The 19,722-nt window shown below is 41.3% G+C and overlaps 1 long non-coding RNA gene across 1 annotated transcript in view; it reads left to right on the top strand.

The window, feature by feature from the left end:
* LOC133244438 (uncharacterized) overlaps positions 1-19,722 on the top strand; it is a 134,101-nt gene that overhangs the window by 9,120 nt on the left and 105,259 nt on the right. The window contains exon 2 of the long non-coding RNA XR_009735405.1: positions 14,504-14,566. This is a non-coding gene — a long non-coding RNA (uncharacterized LOC133244438). The remainder of the gene's footprint in view (positions 1-14,503; positions 14,567-19,722) is intronic.

Below are 19,722 nucleotides of genomic sequence, written 5' to 3'. Positions count from 1 at the left end.
AGTGGCCCTGAGAAGGAAAGGAGTAGTCAAAATTGAGTCACCCAAGAGTCAGAATGTCCCCAGACTAATTCCTTCCAGTACTTTCTTTGTCAGCCTAAAGTTAGAAAAAACAAAGAGAAGCTCTTACCACCCTTTTTCAACTGGACTCCAAGTAGAAATCCAGGATACAGTAAAGAAACCTGACCCTTGCCAGCTTCATCAGAGGTCCTGAGGCTTCAGTATCTGGAGCAAGCTGAAAGTCCCAATATTCCACCCTCCTGGCCAAACTGTCAGGGGGGAAAAACTCATTTTCCACCTCAGTCTCTGGGAGCATGCAAATCAAACTGACAAAAGACAGATTTAGCAAGAGAAAAGACAGGTTTGTATCCATCTAAGTCCAATGCACACGGGAGTTCACACACACACACACACAGGTAACACAAGGAGATGGTTAAAATTTGAGGCTTTGTACTGCTTTAATAGGGGAAGGGGAGCAGGAGAAGAACACTTTTTGGAAAACAAATGATTTAAGGAAAGATAAGTAAGCCCTTAGGAGAAGAGAGAGGAGATGTGACAGTCTGTTTAGGTGTGGTGCTGGTTTCCATTTGCCAGTGATGAGAGTCAGACTTTCTTGGTTGCTCCCAGGAAGGGAATTTGTGACAACTGAATTCTCTTGAGTTCTTTTGGGAGGCTCTGCTTTTAGGCAGATAAGAGAGCTAAGGAAAAGAGACTTCTCAAATGCCATCAGCTCAACATAATTTTTTATGTTGTAGTAGAGTATTCTGGGCCCCTTCAATGCAGAGAAAGGCGATAATGTCTTAATACTTATTATTGCTTTGTGAAAAATAAACCAGGAATACATCTTAACCTTAAAAGAAGCAGGATGTTTTGACAGTGCTTTTGACTCCCTGGCATTTGGAGACCTGAAAAGGCTGATCATTAATTTCATAGTTTCTTCTTCTCCTGTTTATCACTTTGTCATCATCATCTTGCTCACTCTTCCCTGAGTCTGAGGTCAGAGGTGAACTGAGGTGAAGAACAGATGGTCCTTGGGTTTGTAACTGATGAATGGCATATTATTTGATTTTTATGTTAAAAATCTAAAAGCTCAGTGTTTTTTTTTTTTTTTTTTTACGTCAACAGAAGTAAAGGGACTTCCCTGGTGGCCCAGTGGCTAGAACTCTGAGGCCTCAAAGCAGGGGGCTTAGGTTCCATCCCTGGTCAGGGAACTAGATCCTACACGCTACAGTTACGAGTTCATATGCCAGAACTAAAGATCCTACAGACTGCAACTAAGACTTGGCACAGCCAAATAAATAAATAGATGGTAGTTTAGGGATTTCCCCTGTAGCTCAGATGGTAAAGACTCTGCCTGTAATGCAGGAGACCCAGGCTCAATTCCTGGGTCAGGAAAATCCCCTGGGGAAGGGTACTAAATATCCATGGCATTGCAAATATTTATATTCTCATCTTTTAAGGTATGGGAAAATGTCTTTTTGTCTTCCAGAGATTCTGACTTAAATATAACATGTCCAAGCAGAGAGACAGAGCCATTTAAAATAAAATTCTGAAATGGGTGTATCTAAGGCTTATAATCTAGATAGGTTTATAAAATACAAACAGATGGTTGGATGTAAGAATGCATTTCTGGGTTTTCACATCCAGGAAGGAGCCATGGTCCTGGCTGGCAAATTTCAGGCTCCAAAGTAGAACGATGAATTTTCTAAGAAAAAACACAGGTTTAGACTTAACTATTGGAAAATGAGGGCAGCAACACATCAAAAGAGGACCCCTGGAGTGAGAAGCATTAAAGATACATTTTTTTTCTGGAACTATAAGAGCCTTGAATTTTTGACATGTTTTGCAACTGACACCCAATGAGCCCTCAGGGTATGAAAATAGGGTACGAAACCTTTTTAAAAAAATATTTTAGGCTAATTTGGAGAAAATAAAAAGGTATAATTATTAGATTTTAAAAACATGTTTTAGATTTAATAAACTCCAAATAAAGCTAACCTAGTAAACATTCTTAAAATTCTTGCTTCTAAAAAGAATAATCACCATAATAAGTATGACAATTAATATTTTCATGACTTCTGAAAGCCTTTTCATGGATATTTCATTTGAAAACAATAATATCAACTTAGTATTTTCAGTGACGATTTGTAAACTGGCAAGTCTTGAAAGAAATAGGCCACTGCTGAAAACAGGTCTTGCAAATTAATCTTGTTCCTGATGACAGTGTTTAAATATGAATTTGTAATGCAAGTCCTTTCTTATAAGAGTGCAAAGTGAAGAAGATAACAAAGATATTTCACAAAGTGAAAATTAAAAGTGAAATAAAAATATACAGTAGGACCATTGACAGCCCTAAGGACCGTTCATGGAAATCTAAAACAGTTGTCTTTCTTTAGAATCTACTTAGCAAGACCACAGAGCACGCAGTTGGGCAAAAGCCCGGGCTACGTTGCAGGGCCCATTTACTGCATTTCCACTGGGCACTCTTGTATAAGGCATAAACTGCCCAATATCATGTGTCCACACTGCAGAATAACATGAAAATACCATTTGTGTACATGCTGCCATCTGTGTACACACACACACACACGCACACACACACGCACGCACATAGACTACCTCTGAGAAGATACACATGGACTTGGTAACATTGGATGCTTCTGGAGCGGAGAACTGGGTGAGGTTAAGAAGCCAGCATGTTTCCTTGAATGTCTTTTGGTGGTCTCTGACTAGTATATTATTGTATGCATGCATTACTTATTAAAAATAAAATAAAAATATTAAAGGAGTTTTTATTTTGAAGCAGAGGGTAAAGCAAATACACAAATGAGTCCAACAAACAGGGATTATGCAGAGTACTAAGACTGCTTTGGCATTAACAGCAAAGTGGCCACCTCTGGTTGGGAGGATGAGGAAAAACTTTCTAAGGGAGTTGGTCATCTGCCTTGAGGGTCTGAATAAAATTTCAGTTAACAGACAGTGAGGGTCTTGAAGGAAACATTTCACAAGAAAAAGGATGGTGAGAGCAAAGGCCAGAGGTTGAAAGGAGGCCAACTCCCTGGAGAACTCAGTGGGTCTATTTGTGGCATAGTGGGTCTGCATAGGGAGGGGAGGTAGATGGAGGTGGTAGAAATCTGGAGCCAAAATGTGGAAGATCTTGGTTTCTAGGTTGAGGTATATAAAATTTGCACAGTATATATAAAAAGAGAGATTTGTAGCTGGAGATGACATCAGATCTCTTCTTCAACAAGAGCTTATATATTAACATAGGTGCTTATTAGTTTAGCGAATACTGGCAATATTATATATCTGAGGTTGTAGTCTTCTAAAACCTTTTTTGTTGCTGTTCAATTTTTCTACACTAAGTAGAAACCTTATTGAATATTAATGGCATTAGAACCTAAAAAGTTTTAATCCTAACTATGCTAAGTAGGAGAAGGCAATGGCACTCCACTCTAGTACTCATGCCTGAAAATCCCATGGACAGAGGAGCCTGGTGGGCTGCAGTCCATGGGGTCGTGAAGAGTCTGACACAACTGAGCGACTTCACTTTCACTTTTCACTTTCATGCATTGGAGAAGGAAATGGCAACCCACTCCAGTGTTCTTGTCTGGAGAATCCCAGGGACAGGGAAGCCTGGTGGGCTGCTGTCTATGGGGTTGCACAGAGTCGGACACGACTGAAGCGACTTAGCAGCAGCAGCAACAGCATGCTAAAGTAAGAAAACTGCAACAATAAATAAGATTAAGAAATGGACAAAAAAGCACCCAGTAAGGATAAAACAACAAACAAACCTGAAATCAGAAAACATGATTCTTTAGATTACAGTTCAGATTTTCAGTGAGTATGAGGCAGATGGAAACACATTTCCAATTTTGAGATTATGAATTTCTGTATTGTTGGAGTTTCTCATTTTTAACTCTTAAAGATATTAACTTAAAATTTTGTGTGCATAAATGCTTTTCACAGGTTATTTTCAGAAAATGAACTGTGAATATCATATACACATTCTGAAGGAATGAAAGTGTATTTAAATTAAAATGAGAAGCTTAAATTGGATAGATGTGAATGAAATGCTTCATAGAAGGTATCCATAGAAACCACTTAAAATAAAGAGAAATGTTAATTCTCTTTGTAAATTGAACTCCCAGAATCAAAATGAGAGTGAGGCATTTAGTGCAGGTGCAAATACACTTTGGCCTTATCTACGTGAAACACACTAATTGACAATTATATGTTTTTGGCCATGGTCTCAGCTGATAGTCACAATCAATTTATAGCCATATAGTTCATGGGATTCAGCTCACAAAATAGCTAAGCTACACTGGCCCAACTTGTTGATCTAATTGAGTGTGTGATCAGAGATCCATTGCTATAGTAGCCCAACCTTTCAGCAGTCTCTTGACTATATAAGAAATTAAACTTTAACTACCACTGTGTAGAAATTATATATGTTAATTGGGGACACCATTAAAAATAATTTTTGTGAAAGAATAAATTTTCCTATGCCAATTTTGCAAGAAAAATCTCTACTTTCCACATTCTATTCTAGGCCTCTATGTGAGCAGACATGTTTTACGTTGCTGGAATCCCAGCATTTGGAATTCAAAGTTCTGATTCTGGTTTTTAATATATAAAATGTAAACATTTTCAGGTTACATTTCTTAATTTTCCTTTGTCATAATCACAAATGATGTCACTGAGTTGATCATTTCAGAAAAGCTAGCTCCATTATTACTAACCGTAATAATTCATTATGGGCTTCCCAGGTGGCTCAGTGGTAAAGAATCTGCCTGCCAAGCAGATGTGGGTTCAGTCCCTGGGTTGGGAAGGTCCCCTGGAGAAGGAAATGGCAACCCACTCCAGTATTCTTGCCTGGAAAATCCCAAGGACAGATGAAACTGTCAGGCTATGAATCCATGGGATTGCAAAAGAGTCGGACATGACTTAGTCACTAAACAATTCAGTATTGCTAACCATAGTTTTTTCCTACTCCTCTCCATTACAGGTAGTTCTGTGATGAACAATGTTTGACTTCACCTACTTTATAATCCAGCTGATATACTCCAGAGCTGCTGTTTGTAATGGCCTTTCAGTTTCAGTTCAGTCGCTCAGCAGTGTCCGACTCTTTGTGACCCCATGAACCGAGCACCTTTAGATATTCTCATTTTGGCTACAGAACATATTTTTAAGAGTTATTGAGGGACTTCCCTGTGGTGCCATGATGGATAAGAATCTACCTGTCAAAGCAGGGGACACAGGTTCGATCTCTGGTCCAGCAAGATTCCATAGGCTGCAGAACAATTAAGCTTGGGCACCACAACTACTGAGCTCGAGCTATAGAGTCCACACCATAACTACTTAGCCTCTGGGCCTAGAGCCTGTGCTCCAAAACAAGGGGGACCACTGCAATGAGAAGCTCGTGCACGGTGACAAAGAGTAGCCCCAACTCGCCTCAGCTAGAGAGAGCAAGGCAACAAGGACTCAGCGCAGCCAAAAATAAATAAATAAAATTTTTAAAAATTAAAAAAATATATTTAGAAGTATCTGACAGGAAAAATAAAGAATTATTGCAGAGTCAAAGAGATTTTTTAATGTGAATTATATTAACCAATATTTACCATACTAGAAGGTAAATTGAGATATTTTAAAAATAATTACTTTTAAATAAACTCATATGGTAACGTAAATAACTCAATTTTATGAAAAAAATAACTGTATTTCTTCAAATTAAAGAAATTAGTGAGAAGAGAGACATTGTTTAACATTTTGTAAATCTCCTTAATGTCTGTCGATGGAAGACAGCTGGATTCTCATATCTACTTCTACATTCCATCTGTTGCAGTATCTCCTTCATGTAGCCTCTAGAAACATCTTAGTATTATCATGAAAATAGTTTTGACCTGAATGAGTATTGGTTGTCCCCAGGGCTTTCAACCACACTTTGAAAACCCACTGTGCACACCATGGTAAATATACAAAATTATTACATGGCTAAAGGATTTGAAGTCCTTCCCAGACTTCCTAGAGAAGAGTCTATTTATTTGCTGTTCAAAGAAACCGATAACAGTGATTTTTTTTTTTTTACTGTCAAGGTCCCTTGATATTTTACCTTCTCTGGAGTTCTGGAAATACTCACTAGGTGCTAGTGAACTCAGTTTCAAATTTAATAGTAATTAATATTAACTTGCCTCATCGGCATCAAGTATTTTAGAGTTAGAAACGCTGAAAAAGAAACCCACAACATTTTCTGGTCAAATATTAGATGGGGACCACTGGTTGTATGCAGAAAAAATTCAGGTGAGGTAACTTTAGGTAGCACACATCTAAATGTTGCTGCTGCTGCTGCTGCTGAGTCGCTTCAGTCGTGTCCGACTCTGTGCGACCCCATAGACAGCAGCCCACCAGGCGCCTCTGCAGTAACATTAAGTAAGACAGTCAGAAAGTTGTTGGATTTTCTTCCCATATTGTTACATTGTGGCAAAATCTTATATATATCTTGGTATATCCTCCACAGAATTTAACTGATTCGCAGTGTCCTTAACCAGCTTGCATATTTTCCAGTTTAACATAAGATTAGCCTACATCTTAGAGCCTCAGGCAAGCAATAGCATCTAGCTAGAATTTAACGGTATAGCTTTTATTATCTTATTTTTATTACTACCATCTACTTTGAGCCAGTCATTTTGGTTTTTAATTTAGTAACATTTAATTTTAAAACACTTGGTTTTAAAAAGCATATTGAGTTAAAGAAAAAGTTATTAAATAATATTATGAATGGTATGAGTAATAAAGTGAATGACTGAGGTTTGGGGAAAAAAAAAAACTGATTTAATTCTATCTTCAGTTTACAGTTAGGGAAATCAAGGCTTGGAGAAAACTGGTTTGCCTGAGGTGGCCACAGTCAGAGATTTCAACTCTGGCTTCCTTACTCTCAATCAAGAGCTCTTTCAACTATCACATAATGACAGCTAATATCTAATAGTGTTAGAGACTGCCCCTCAAGTCAGGCAAATCCAGGTTAAAACCCTTGCCCCATTCCAGGCTAGCTATGTAATCTTGGACAGACTTCTTAGCTTCTATCTTCTCGGTTTCTTCACTTAAGAAGTTGCCACAATCTTTATTTCACCTTAACATTTTGCTCATATTAGATGAGATAATATTTTAAGTGGTTTAAAACGGCTCCTGGCACTCAGTAGACAGAGTTATTTTTATTAGCTGAAGTTACTCTCCGTGAACTGCAGAGCATTTGGAGCAAAAGAATCTTCGTAGCCAGGACTTGGCTCCAGAGTGTGTGAACTGCATCTGCCACTTGGATCCTTACTTAATTAAAGGCTGGAAATCACTGCACTTCTCTGGAGGAGCCTAACATGTCTTTGGTTGCAGGAAACGAAGGTTAAACGTGTTAACCTGGAAACTTATGCAACCAAGGGTTAATATAGCCTTGAAGCTAAAACCAAAGAATTCTGGCCTCTGGCATGTGATGCAAAGCCAAGCATGTTTGCCTTTGTGAGCCCAGGAATGCTTCTGGTGAGCCTTGTTTGTTGTGGGAACTGACATGATCAAAGTGGGGAGAATTAAAACAATCCATCAGAATAATAGTCAAGGCTGTATATGACCTCCCCAGACAGAGCCTTGAACCTGAAGTTTCCCAATGGGGACAGACAAGCCAGCTGACAGCAGCTGGGAAGGGGAAAGCAGCCTTTCTAAGGCAGACGAGGGCACCTGGGAGAGAGATAAAAGACCCTGAGCGGGGAAACTCTAGATTTCGCAGACTGAATGGTGAAATGAAATGCTGACCTTGTGGTCTTTAGGATTCTTGTAACACCTAGGTTGTGGTTTTCAGGTGTCAGTTTTTAGAGTGGAGTTACTAAGTGAAGCAGGCACTTTTAGTATTAAAGCATCTGGGGGTGAGGAAACCGTGCTAATTGCGATGAGATCCTGTGCCAATTGCACTGGAGTGTTCTAAGGCATGATGTCATGCTTCTTCCCATATTAATTTCCAAATGTTGAAAAATTCTCATTATGATTAAGTAGAATTAAGGGTCCCTAAGTGGCTGGCATGATTCTGGATTGTTTGCTCACTTAGTCCTTTATCCCTGGACGAAGATTAGTAAAACTCTTTGATATTCTAGCAAATATGAAATGACCTTGGAGCCCCAACTGTTGCTAAATATTAATCAAGGCAACTACAGAATGACAAAACAGAGGGATTGTAAAAGATTTTAAGGAAGTCCACTCCTACTCACATATTTTAGCGATGGGGAAACTGAAGCCCAGAGAGAGGAAATGACTTGCTCAATATTACAGAGTGTTTCTGATTTGCAGGCCAATGCTTGCCTGCTGCCATGCCAAAGAATCCCCAATAGATAGACTATTGGACTAGAAAAATGCCCACGTGGAGAGAGTCACCTTCTGGGCATCCATAATTTGAAATGCTGCAGGGGTATCACTTTGTTTTTATTTTTGAAAATTATAATAACAATCATGTTTTTTTGTTTGTTTTTTGTTTTTCCTTTTGTGTACATTGGCTAACTTTTTATCTCTGTCTCTGCCTGGACATACTTCACAGGACTAGTTAGATAGAGGGAGGTAAATGCAGAATGAAGTTTTTATAATGATCACGAATACATTCGATACCATGCCCAATGAGAGAATTTAATAATCATCATACCTTCTGTTGAGCGCTTTACAAATCACAAAGTGCTTTTAAATCCCTTTTTCCATTAATCCCTACACAGTCATAAGAGGGAGGCAGAACAGTTATTATCATCTGTCTGACGGATGCCCAAAGTGAGGCAGAGGGAGCCCAGCGACTTGCCCGGCACCACACAGCCCCACAGCAGGGCCCGGCGGGGGTTTCAGCCAGCCCCTCAGGACCCTCAGTTTAGGTACCTCTCGCGGTGGCATGAAGAGGCCCAGACTCCAGGATTTCCCAGGGTACATTCTCTGAACTCTCCACTTGGTGGGAGTTTCAGGAAATACTGCAGATAGGCAGGGGGAGGGTCTAGGAGGACGGGAGAACGAGCAACAGTCAGACAGTTGGGGATGAGGGAAAAGCAGTCTAGCAATAATGCATTTAAAAAGGTAAGAATTAGAGAAAGGTTTCAGTCTGCAGACCTCAGAGATAAAATCCCAGGAAGAGGCTCCTTTTGTCTTTTCTCTGGGCTTCCAGCAACTGCTTTCTCAGGGAATGCGCCTGACGCTTGCATTTCGTATCTGCCTAGCTGGAGCGCCCCTGCCCCAGGGTGCGGCGGGGTTTGGGCTCCCTCGGCTCCTAGGCCCCGGCGCCGTTCGGCGCGGGCAGGGAGAGAGCCCGCAGGCCTCCTGCCGAGAAGCCCCGGGATGGGAGGGGGAAGTCGGCCTCGCATCAAAGCAATCAGAGAAACCCTGGGGGGCTATTGGCCTGCTTCTCTCCTCAGACGCGGCTTTGCCTCAACTAATTTCCTGCCCGGGCCCTAACCCAGGTCCCGCCCTTTCCCACCCTTCCGAGTCACGCTGTACTAAGCATCGCCCAAGTCGGGAAGAAAAAGGGGTCCTGTGGATTTCTGTTTGTCTTTGGAAACCACTTATGGAGCAAGAAGTGGGGACCACAAATGTGGACCCATCCGGAAAGACACCCCACCCCATCCCCCACTCCAGTTGAGTTACCAAATGAGGCCAATTCATTCTCTGGAATGTAGCAGCCCGGGCAATGATGATCGATACTGACAGGGAAGCTTTCATGTAGCAATATCCCCGGCCACCGGCTGTGAGGCAAAGAGAAAGAACTCTCTGGAATTCACAACATTCCCCCTCCAATTAATCCCCAGCCGCCCCGCTGCGTGTGAATGGGTTGTGCTGGGGATTCGTAGCTCTGATGCCGGGGGATTTGCTGATTCCTTTGAGCCCCCTGAGGAGAGGTGATATGGAGAGCAGATAATGAGCATGCAGCGCTGAGGCGAGGTAATGAATTGGCTCGGCTGGGCCCGGCTTCACTATTTGTACACTTTTAGGCACCTCAGAAACTGGGTTTGCAGACAAAATCTAGGCTGAGGGGCCCTCAACCCCGGACCTTTTGTGGGCCTGGATGGCTGCCGCCTCTCCCACTCGCTTAAGACGCGAGCCTTGTCTCAGGAAGGAAGCGCCAGAGCCAAGGGATCGCAGCCCTGATTCTGACCTGGCCTGGCTTGGCCGGTACCAGTCCTGCCTCAGTCACATCCTCACCCCAATCAAGACCAGTTTAACTCTGTTCCTTCCACTGAATTGCGGTTTTCAGTGTAACTCCACTGTCTGTCAAAATACTTTTTATTTTTCACTCTGTAGCTCCATGTTCACTTCTATGAGACCATCCCCACAGGCAAAAACGTTTAAAAGCATTGCCCCCATCCAAGAGGGCCTGATGAACTATGGACAGAGGTTCGTGACATTGTACAGGAGGCAGTGATCAAGACCATCCCCAACAAAAAGAAATGCAAAAAGGCAAAATGGTTGTCTGAAGAGACCTTACAAATAGCTGAGAAAAGAAGAGAAGCTAAAGGCAAAGGAGAAAAGGAAAGATATACCCATCTGAATGCAGAGTTCCAACGAATAGCAAGGAGAGATAAGAAAGCCTTCCTCAGTGGTCAATGCAAAGAAGTAGAGGAAAACAACAGAATGGGAAAGACTAGAGCTCTCTTCAAAAAAATTAGAGATGATACCAGGGAATATTTCATGCAAAGATGGGCAGAATAAAGGACAGAAACGGTATGGACTTAACAGAAGTAGAAGATACTAAGAAAAGGTGTCAAGAATACACAGAACTATACAAAAAATATCTTCATGACCCAGATAACCATGATGGTGTGATCACTCACCTAGAGCCAGACATCTTGGAGTGCGAAGTCAGGTGGGCCTTAGGAAGCATCACTATGAACAAAGCCAGTGGAGGTGATGGAATTCCAGTTGAACTATTTCAAATTCTTAAAGATAATGCTGTGAAAGTGCTGCACCCAATATGCCAACAAATTTGGAAAACTCAGCAGTGGCCACAGGACTGGAAAAGGTCAGTTTTCATTCCAATCTCAAAGAAGGGCAATACCAAACAATGTTCAAACTACCGCACAATTGCACTCCCTCCACAAGGTAGGAAAATATTGCTCAAAATTCTCTAAGCTAAACTTCAACAGTACGTGAACTAAGAATTCCAGATGTTCAAGCTGGATTTAGAAAAGGAAGAAGAACCAGAGATTAAATTGCCAGCATCGTCTGGATCATCAAAAAAGCACGAGAGTTCCAGAAAAACATCTACTTCTGCTTTATTAACCACACCAAAGCCTTTGTGTAGATCACAACCAGCTGTGGAAAATTCTTCAAGACTTGGGAATACCAGACCACATTACCTGCCTCCTGAGAAACCTGTATGGAGGTCAAGAAGCAATAGTTAGAACCGGACATAGAACAACGGACTGGTTCCAAATTGGGAAAGGAGTGTGTCGAGGCTGTATATTGTCGCCCTGCTTATTTAACTTTGGAGGTCAAGAAGCAATAGTTAGAACCGGACATAGAACAACGGACTGGTTCCAAATTGGGAAAGGAGTGTGTCGAGGCTGTATATTGTCGCCCTGCTTATTTAACTTATATGCAGAGTACATCACACAAAAGGCCAGGCTGGATGAAGCACAAGCTGGAATCAAGATTGCCAGGAGAAATATCAATAACCTCAGATACACAGATGACACCACCCTTATGGCAGAAAGTGAAGAGGAACTAAAGAGCCTCTTGATGAAAGTGAAAGAGGAAAGTGAAAAAGCTATCTTAAAACCCAACTTTCAAAAAACTAAGATCACGGCATCCAGTCCCATCACTTCATGGCAAATAGATGGGGAAACAATGAAAACAGTGACAGACTTTATTTTCTTAGACTCCAAAATTACTGCAGATGGTGACTGCAACCATGAAATTAAAAGATGCTTGCCCCTTGGAAGAAAAGCTATGACCAACCTAGATAGCATATTAAAAAGCAGAGACATTATTTTGCTAACAAAGGTCCATCTCATAAAAGCTATGATTTTTCCAGTAGTCATGGATGGATGTGAGAGTTGGACCATAAAGAAAGCTGAGCACCGAATAATTGATGCTTCTGAACTGTGGTTCTTGAGAGTCCCTTGGACTGTAATATCCAACAAGTCTATCCTAAAGGAAATCAGTCCTGAATATTCATTGGAAGGACTGATGCTGAAGCAGAAGCTCCAATACTTTGGCCACCTGATGCCAAACTTCAGTTCAGTTCAGTCATTCAGTCATGTCAGATTCTGCGACCCCATGGACTACAGCCTGCCAGGCTTCCCTGTCCATCAAATCCTGAGCTTGCTGAATCTCATGTCCATCAAGTTGGTGATGCCATCCAACCATCTCATCCTCTGTTGTCCCCTCTCCTCCGGCCTTCAGTCTTTCCCAGCATCAGGGTCTTTCCAAATGAGTTTATTCTTCACATCAGGTGGCCAAAGTATTGGAGTTTCAGCTTCAGCATCAGTCCTTCCAATGAATATTCAGGACTGACTTCCTTTAGGATGGACTGGTTGGATCTCCTTGCAGTTCAAGGGACTCTCAAGAATCTTCTCCAACACCACAGTCCAAAAGCATCAATTATTTGGTGCTCAGCTTTCTTTATGGTCCAACTCTCACATCCATCCATGACTACTAGAAAAACCATAGCTTTGACGAGACGGACCTTTGTTGGCAAAGTAATGTCTCTGCTTTTTAATATGCTGTCTAGGTTGGTCATAGCTTTTCTTCCAAGGAGCAAGCATCTTTTAATTTCATGGCTGCAGTCATCATCTGCAATGATTTTGGAGTTGAAGAAAATAGTCTGTCACTGTTTCCATTGTTTCCCCATCTATTTGCCATGAAGTGATGGGACTGGATGCCATGATCTTAGTTTTCTGAAAGTTGAGTTTTAAGCCAGCTTTTTCACTCTCCTGTTTCACTTTCATTAAGAGGCTCTTTAGTTCCTCTTCACTTTCTGCCATAAGGGTAGTGTCATCTGTATATCTGAGGTTATTGATATTTCTCCTGGCAATCTTGATTCCAGCTTGTGCTTCATCCAGCCTGGCCTTTCGTGTGATGTACTCTGCATATAAATTAAATAAGCAGGGTGACAATATATAGCCTTGACACACTCCTTTCCCAATTTGGAACCAGTCTGTTGTTCCATGTCTGGTTCTAACTGTTGCTTCTAGACCTGCATACAGATTTCTCAGGAGGCAGGTAATATGGTCTGGTATTCCCATCTCTTGAAGAATTTTCCATAGTTTGTTGTGATTCACACAGTTAAAGGCTTTGGTGTAGACAGTAAAGCAGAAGTAAATGTTTTTCTGGAACTCTTTTGCTTTTTTTGATGATCCAGCCGATGCTGGCAATTTGATCTCTGGTTCTTCTGCCTTTTCTAAATTCATCTCTTGAATATCTGGAATTCTCAGTTCATGTACTGTTGAAGCCTAGCTTAGAGAATTTTGAGCATTACTTGTTAGCTTGTGGAAGGAGTGCAATTGTGCTATAGTTTGAACATTCTTTGGTATTGCCCTTCTCTGGGATTAGAATGAAAACTGACCTTTTCCAGTCCTGTGTCCACTGCTGAGTTTTCCAAATTTGTTGGCATATTGGGTGCAGCACTTTCACAGCATTATCTTTTAGAATTTGAAATAGTTCAACTGGAATTCCATCACCTCCACTGGCTTTGTTCATAATGATGCTTCCTAAGGCCCACCTGACTTCGCACTCGAGGATGTCTGGCTCTAGGTGAGTGATCACACCATCGTGGTTATCTGGGTCGTGAAGATCCTTTTTTGTATAGTTCTTCTGTGTATTCCTGCCACCTCTTCTTAATATCTTCTGCTTCTATTAGGTCCATACCATTTCTGTCCTTTATTCTGCCCATCTTTGCATGAAATGTTCCCTTGGTATCTCTAATTTTCTTGAAGAGATCTCTAGTCTCTCTTCATGACATTGCACAGGAGGCAGTGATCAAGACCACCCCCAAAAACAGCAACAAAAAAAATGCAAAGAGGCAAAATGGTTGTCTAGGAGGTCTTACAAATAGCTGAGAAAAGAGAAGCAAAAGGCAAAGGAGAAAAGGAAAGATATACCCATTTGAATGTGGAGTTCCAGAGAATAGCCAGGAGAGATAAGAAAGCCTTCCTCAGTGATCAATGCAAAGAATTAGAGGAAAACAATAGAATGGGAACTGATGCTGACTGAATGTGAATTCTGATTTGCAGGATATGGAGCCTATTTCTGTCTGCCTCATTGTCCCCCACCATGCTAAAAAATGATACTAGTGCCTGCCTGAAAAACTAATATGTTGCTTAGTCACTCAGTCATGTCCGACTCTTTGCAACCTCATGCACTCTAGCCCACCAGACTATAGTAATAGCTAACATTTACTGAGCACTTACTATGTGTCAGGCACTTAGGGTTTACGTGCATTATCATATCAGCCCCTAAAGCAGTCTCTGAAGGAGATGCTATTCTCTGTTTTATTTTATAGGGACCAGAAAAGGCTTTGGAGTTCCTAACTGGTTTGGGACCAGAGACGGGGAGCACTTAACCAGTAAGTAGTGTTAGTTGCTCAGTTGTGTCCAACGCTTTGCGACCCCATGGACTGTAGCCCACCAGGTTCCTCTGTTCAGTGGAATTCTCCAGGCAAGAGTACTGGAGTGGGTAGCCATTCCCTTCTCCAGGGGATCTTCCTGACCCAGGGATTGAACCCACGTCTCCAACGTTGCGGGCGTATTCTTTACCATCTGAGCCACCAGGGATGGAGTCAGATTCCCTCTGCACAAATGTCCCACAGCCTTTGTGTTTGTTTAGATGCTCATTGCTTCTCATATAGTGCATCTGCCACAAAGTTTCCTGCTTCCACATGTGCAAACCCTCAGTCCCCTTCACATGCAGCCAGGGGATCTAAGACACCCCAACAGGCCACTCTCCTGCTTAAACTCCTCAGAGGTTCTCCTTTGTATCTAGAAGAAAAGTTTAAGCTCCTCAGCTTAGCATACAAGCCTCTTTATGATGGGTCACCTGGAAAGAATTAAATAAAGATCCAGGTAATAATCCTACTCACCTCTCGGGGGAGTTTGCTAGCTGGGACTGTGAAGGAAATGAGGGGCCTCTTTTCCTCTGACTCTGGAGTTTACTTGTGGGCCTGGATCCCTGAGGGCACTTCCCAGTCTGACCCCGCCCCATCTCATCATTCTTAGCAGTTGCCACTCTTAACTTGCCTTCCTGGGTCCCTCTTCTTTCATTCAGGACTGAAGGCAGGTTTTTGCCCCTGGTTCCACTATTGAAGGGAATTCAAGAGGAACACTTTAAGGAGTTTTCTTGCCAGGTACCACAGCACACTAGACAAAAACTGTGCCAACGTCCCTGACTATTCTATGCTCAATGTCAACCAATCTACATTTTATACCTTGCATGCCCAGAAATTACCTTTTATACACTACATTTGGATTTTCCTCCATCAGCTGACAAATGAACCATCAGACTCTCCCATGGGCCCTGCCTGCCAATCACTGTTCAGTTTTAGCAGCAGCATCTTGTTTTCCTAGCAGTGTTATTATAGTTATTTAAGGATTTCATTATAAGGTGTCCCTATTTTACAAAAACCCTCTTAAAACTGAAATATTCAACATTCTATCAACTAATATTTATTGAGAGGCTGTTATAAGTGTAGGGGGAGCTTTGGCAAACAGGACAGTTAAGATTCCTGCATTATTCTGAGAAAGACAATGTACAGACAAATAAATATGCAACAGCATGGTTAGCAACATAAGAAAATAAACTAGGGTGATGTGATAGAGAAGTGGTAGGGACTGCTTTAGATTAGTTAGAGGAAAAGCTTCTAAGCAGGTGACATTTGAGCTGAGATCTGAATGGTAAGAAGGATCCATCCATATGAATAATTGGAAGTATTCAGACAAGTGCTAGGGACAGAGGTGGGGAGAAGCTGTCCTTCTTCTGAAGTCGCAATAAGAATGCTAGAAAGGCTGAGGTATTTTGCTGAGCAGGGGATGGGGTGGAATATTATGCAGGAGATGTGAGCAAACAGAACTTTAAGATCTTGTAGGCTAATGGTTTTCAAACTCTTTTAATGGGATCCACAGAAAGAAATGCATTTTATGTTGTAGTCCACTATACACACACACACACCACACATCTTAAACATAAGTTCTTTCAATAAACTTTGATTTTTTTCCATTTTATTTTACAACGCTAATCCTTACCCAGTATATTGGTTTCACAACCTAATAATGGCTTGCTTTGGAAAACTCTGTCTTAAATTATAGCAAGGAGTTTGGATTTTATTCTTGGTATAATTGGAAACCTTTGGAAAATTGTGAGAGGGAGAGTAACATGATCTAATTTACATTTTTTAAAAACTGACTTTGACTGCTGTCTAGAGAGCAAATTGTATGAAGGTGGGTGAGCGTAGCAGCAGGGAGACCAGTTAGGAAGCTCATCTCATCTAGATGAGAAATGATGACGGCTTGGACTAGAGTGGTAGCAGAAGATGCTGAGAAAAGTGGACAAATATTTAAAATTTGGCAGTAAAGCCAAACGTTGGATGTGAAATGTGTAGCAGAGATAGGAAGCAAGGATTACTCCAAGAGTTGTTTGGTTGTTTATTTTTAGTATCAAATGGTGTAGACTTTTTCTGAGATGAAAATTTGGGGAATGATTACATTTGGGGGAATAGGAATATAGTTTTAGGTATTTCAAGTGTAGAATATCTATATCTACTATTCATCTTATTGGAGATGTTAGGTAGGAAGTTAGACTTATCAGTAAAGGTGCAAAGTTGGTTATGAAGCTTTAAGAGGCAGTAGTATCAGGATGACTTAATTGTGAAAGCCATTCCTAGAAAAAAGACTCAACTTTCTTTTTTTATTCCCTTCTCTTTTCCTTTCTTCTTCCCTCCCTCCCTTCATTCTTTCTCTTTTTTTCTCTATTTCTTAAGAGGAGTGGTTTTCAAACTTCAAATAAAAGTTTTAGTAAAACCCCAAATAGAAAATAAATATTGGAATAATGGTACCATTTTCTTCTCTTTGTACAGACCTAATCAGCAACTTCATGAAATCCAAAGGTTTCACAGATCATTATTGAAGTGCATGCATTTTCTCTTTGAGGAGACTTCAAGTAACAAGAAATAGCTAATATCTGTGAGCCAATTATTTACTCAGGGAAGGCAAATTAAGATTATTCTCTGTGATAAGATCACTGATAGAATTTCACCCTAGAGAAATAGTGGAGAGCCAGAGAGCTTACACAGATTGCTTCTTAAAGAGAATCACATTTCATTAGTTGATCAGAAAGTATGGTATACTTAATTTAATAAAAAGATATTGATGTGTGGGACTTCGGGGGTTGTAGGGGGGAGGTCCAGTAGTTAAGACTCTGTGCTTCCACTGCAGGGGGCATGGGTTCGAGCCTTGGTTGGGAACCTAAGATCCCACATGCCACAAGGTACAGCCAAAAAAAGAAGAAAGTGTGCAGCAGAAAAGATACTGATAAGTATCTTTTTTCCCCAAAACACAATGTTTTTTAAATAATGCTCACTTTGAAATCAGAAAACGTGAGTTTAATTTCCGTGTAACCTCTTACCAGCTATAAGCCTGGTGTAAGAGCAAGTAATGTCACTTCTCTGAGCCTCAGCCAGTCAGTCAGTTCAGTCACTCAGTTGTGAGCTTAATAGTCTTTATTTATTCAATTCAGTTGCTCAGTTGACTCCGACTCTTTGCGACCCCATGGAGTGCAGCATGCCAGGCTTCCCTGTCCATCACCAACTCTGGACACTTACTCAAACTCATGTCCATCGAGTTGGCAATGCCATCCAACCATCTCATCCTTTGTTGTCCCCTTCTCCTTCCACCTTCAATCTTTCCCAGCATTAAGGTCTTTCCAAATGAGTACATTCTTCGCATCAGGTGGCCAAAGTATTGGAGTTTCAGCATCAGTCCTTCCCGTGAATATTCAGGACTGATTTCCTTTAGGATGGACTGGTTGGATCTCCTTGCAGTCTAAGGGACTCTCAAGAGTCTTCTCCAACACCACAGTTCAAAATCATCAATTCTTTGGCACTCAGCTTTCCTTACAGTCCAACTCTCACATCCACACATGACTACTGGAAAAACCATAGCTTTGATGAGATGGACCTTTGTTGGCAAAGTAATGTTTCTGCTTTTTAATATGCTGTCTAGGTTGGTCATATTTTTCTTCCAAGGAGCAAGCATCTTTTAATTTCATGGCTACAGTCACCATCTGCAGTGATTTTGGAACCCAAAAATATAGTCTGCCACTGTTTCCACTGTTTTCCCATCTATTTGCCATGAAGTAATGGGACTGGATGCCATGATCTTCGTTTTCTGAATGTTGAGTTTTAAGCCAACGTTTTCACTCTCCTCTTTCACTTTCATCAAGAGGCTCTTTAGTTCTTCTTCACTTTCTGCCATAAGGGTGGGGTCATCTGTGTATCTGAAGTTATTGATATTTCTCCTGGCAATCGTGATTCCAGCCTGGCCTTTTGCTTGATGAACTCTGCATATAAGTTAAATAAGCAGAGTGACAATATACAGCCTTGACGTACTCCTTTCCCGATTTGGAACTAGTCTGTTGTTCCATGTCCAGTTCTAACTGTTGCTTCTTGACCTGCATACAGATTTCTCAGGAGGCAGTTAAGTGGTCTAGTATTTCCATCTCTTGAAGAATTTTCCATAGTTTGTTGTAATCCACACAGTCAAAGGCTTTGGTGTGGTCAATAAAGCAGAAATAGATGTTTTGCTGGAACTCTTGTGCTTTTTGATGCTCCAACGGATGTTGGCAATTTGATCTCTGGTTTCTCTGCCTTTTCTAAATCCAGCTTGAACATCTGGAATTCTCAGTTCATGTACTGTTGAAGCCTGGCTTGGAGAATTTTGAGCATTACTTTACTAGCATGGGGGATGAGTGCAATTGTGCAGTAGTTTGAACATTCTTTGGCATTACCTTTCTTTGGGATTGGAATTAAAAGTGACCTTTACCAGTTTTGTGGCCACCGCTGAGTTTTCTAAATTTGCTGGCATATTGAGTACAGCACTTTCACAGCATCATCTTTCAGGATTTGAAGTAGCTTAACTGGAATTCCATCACCTTCACTAGCTTTTTCATAGTGATGGTTCCTAAGGCACACTTGACTTTGCATTCCAGGATGTCTGGCTCTAGGTGAGTGATCACAGCACTGTGGTTATCTGGTCATGGAAATCTTTTTTGTATAGTTCTTCTGTATATTCTTGCCACCTCTTCTTAATATCTTCTGCTTCTGTTAGGTCCATACCATTTCTGTCCTTTATTCTGCCCATCTTTGCATGAAATGTTCCCTTGGTATCTCTAATTTTCTTGAAGAGATGTGTGCTGCTGCTAAGTCACTTCAGTCATCTGACTCTGTGTGACCCCATAGACGGCAGCCCACCAGGTTCCTCTGTCCCTGGGACCCTTCAGGGAAGAATACTGGAGTGGGTTGCCATTTCCTTTTCCAATCCATGCATGCATGTATGCTAAGTCACTTCAGTCATGTTAGACTCTGTGCGACCCTGTGGACAGCAGCCCACCAGGCTCCTTTGTCCACGGAATTCTCTAGGCAAGAGTACAGGAGTTGGTTGCCATTTCCTTCTCCCAAAGAGATCTGTAGTCTTTCCCATTCTATTGTTTTCCTCTTTTTCTTTGCATTGGTCA

Source organism: Bos javanicus, chromosome 3 (genome assembly GCF_032452875.1).
Source record: "Bos javanicus breed banteng chromosome 3, ARS-OSU_banteng_1.0, whole genome shotgun sequence".
In the NCBI taxonomy this organism is placed as follows: domain Eukaryota; kingdom Metazoa; phylum Chordata; class Mammalia; order Artiodactyla; family Bovidae; genus Bos; species Bos javanicus.
Note: the sequence above shows the minus strand (reverse complement) of the source record. Positions and strands in the feature narration are given on the sequence as shown.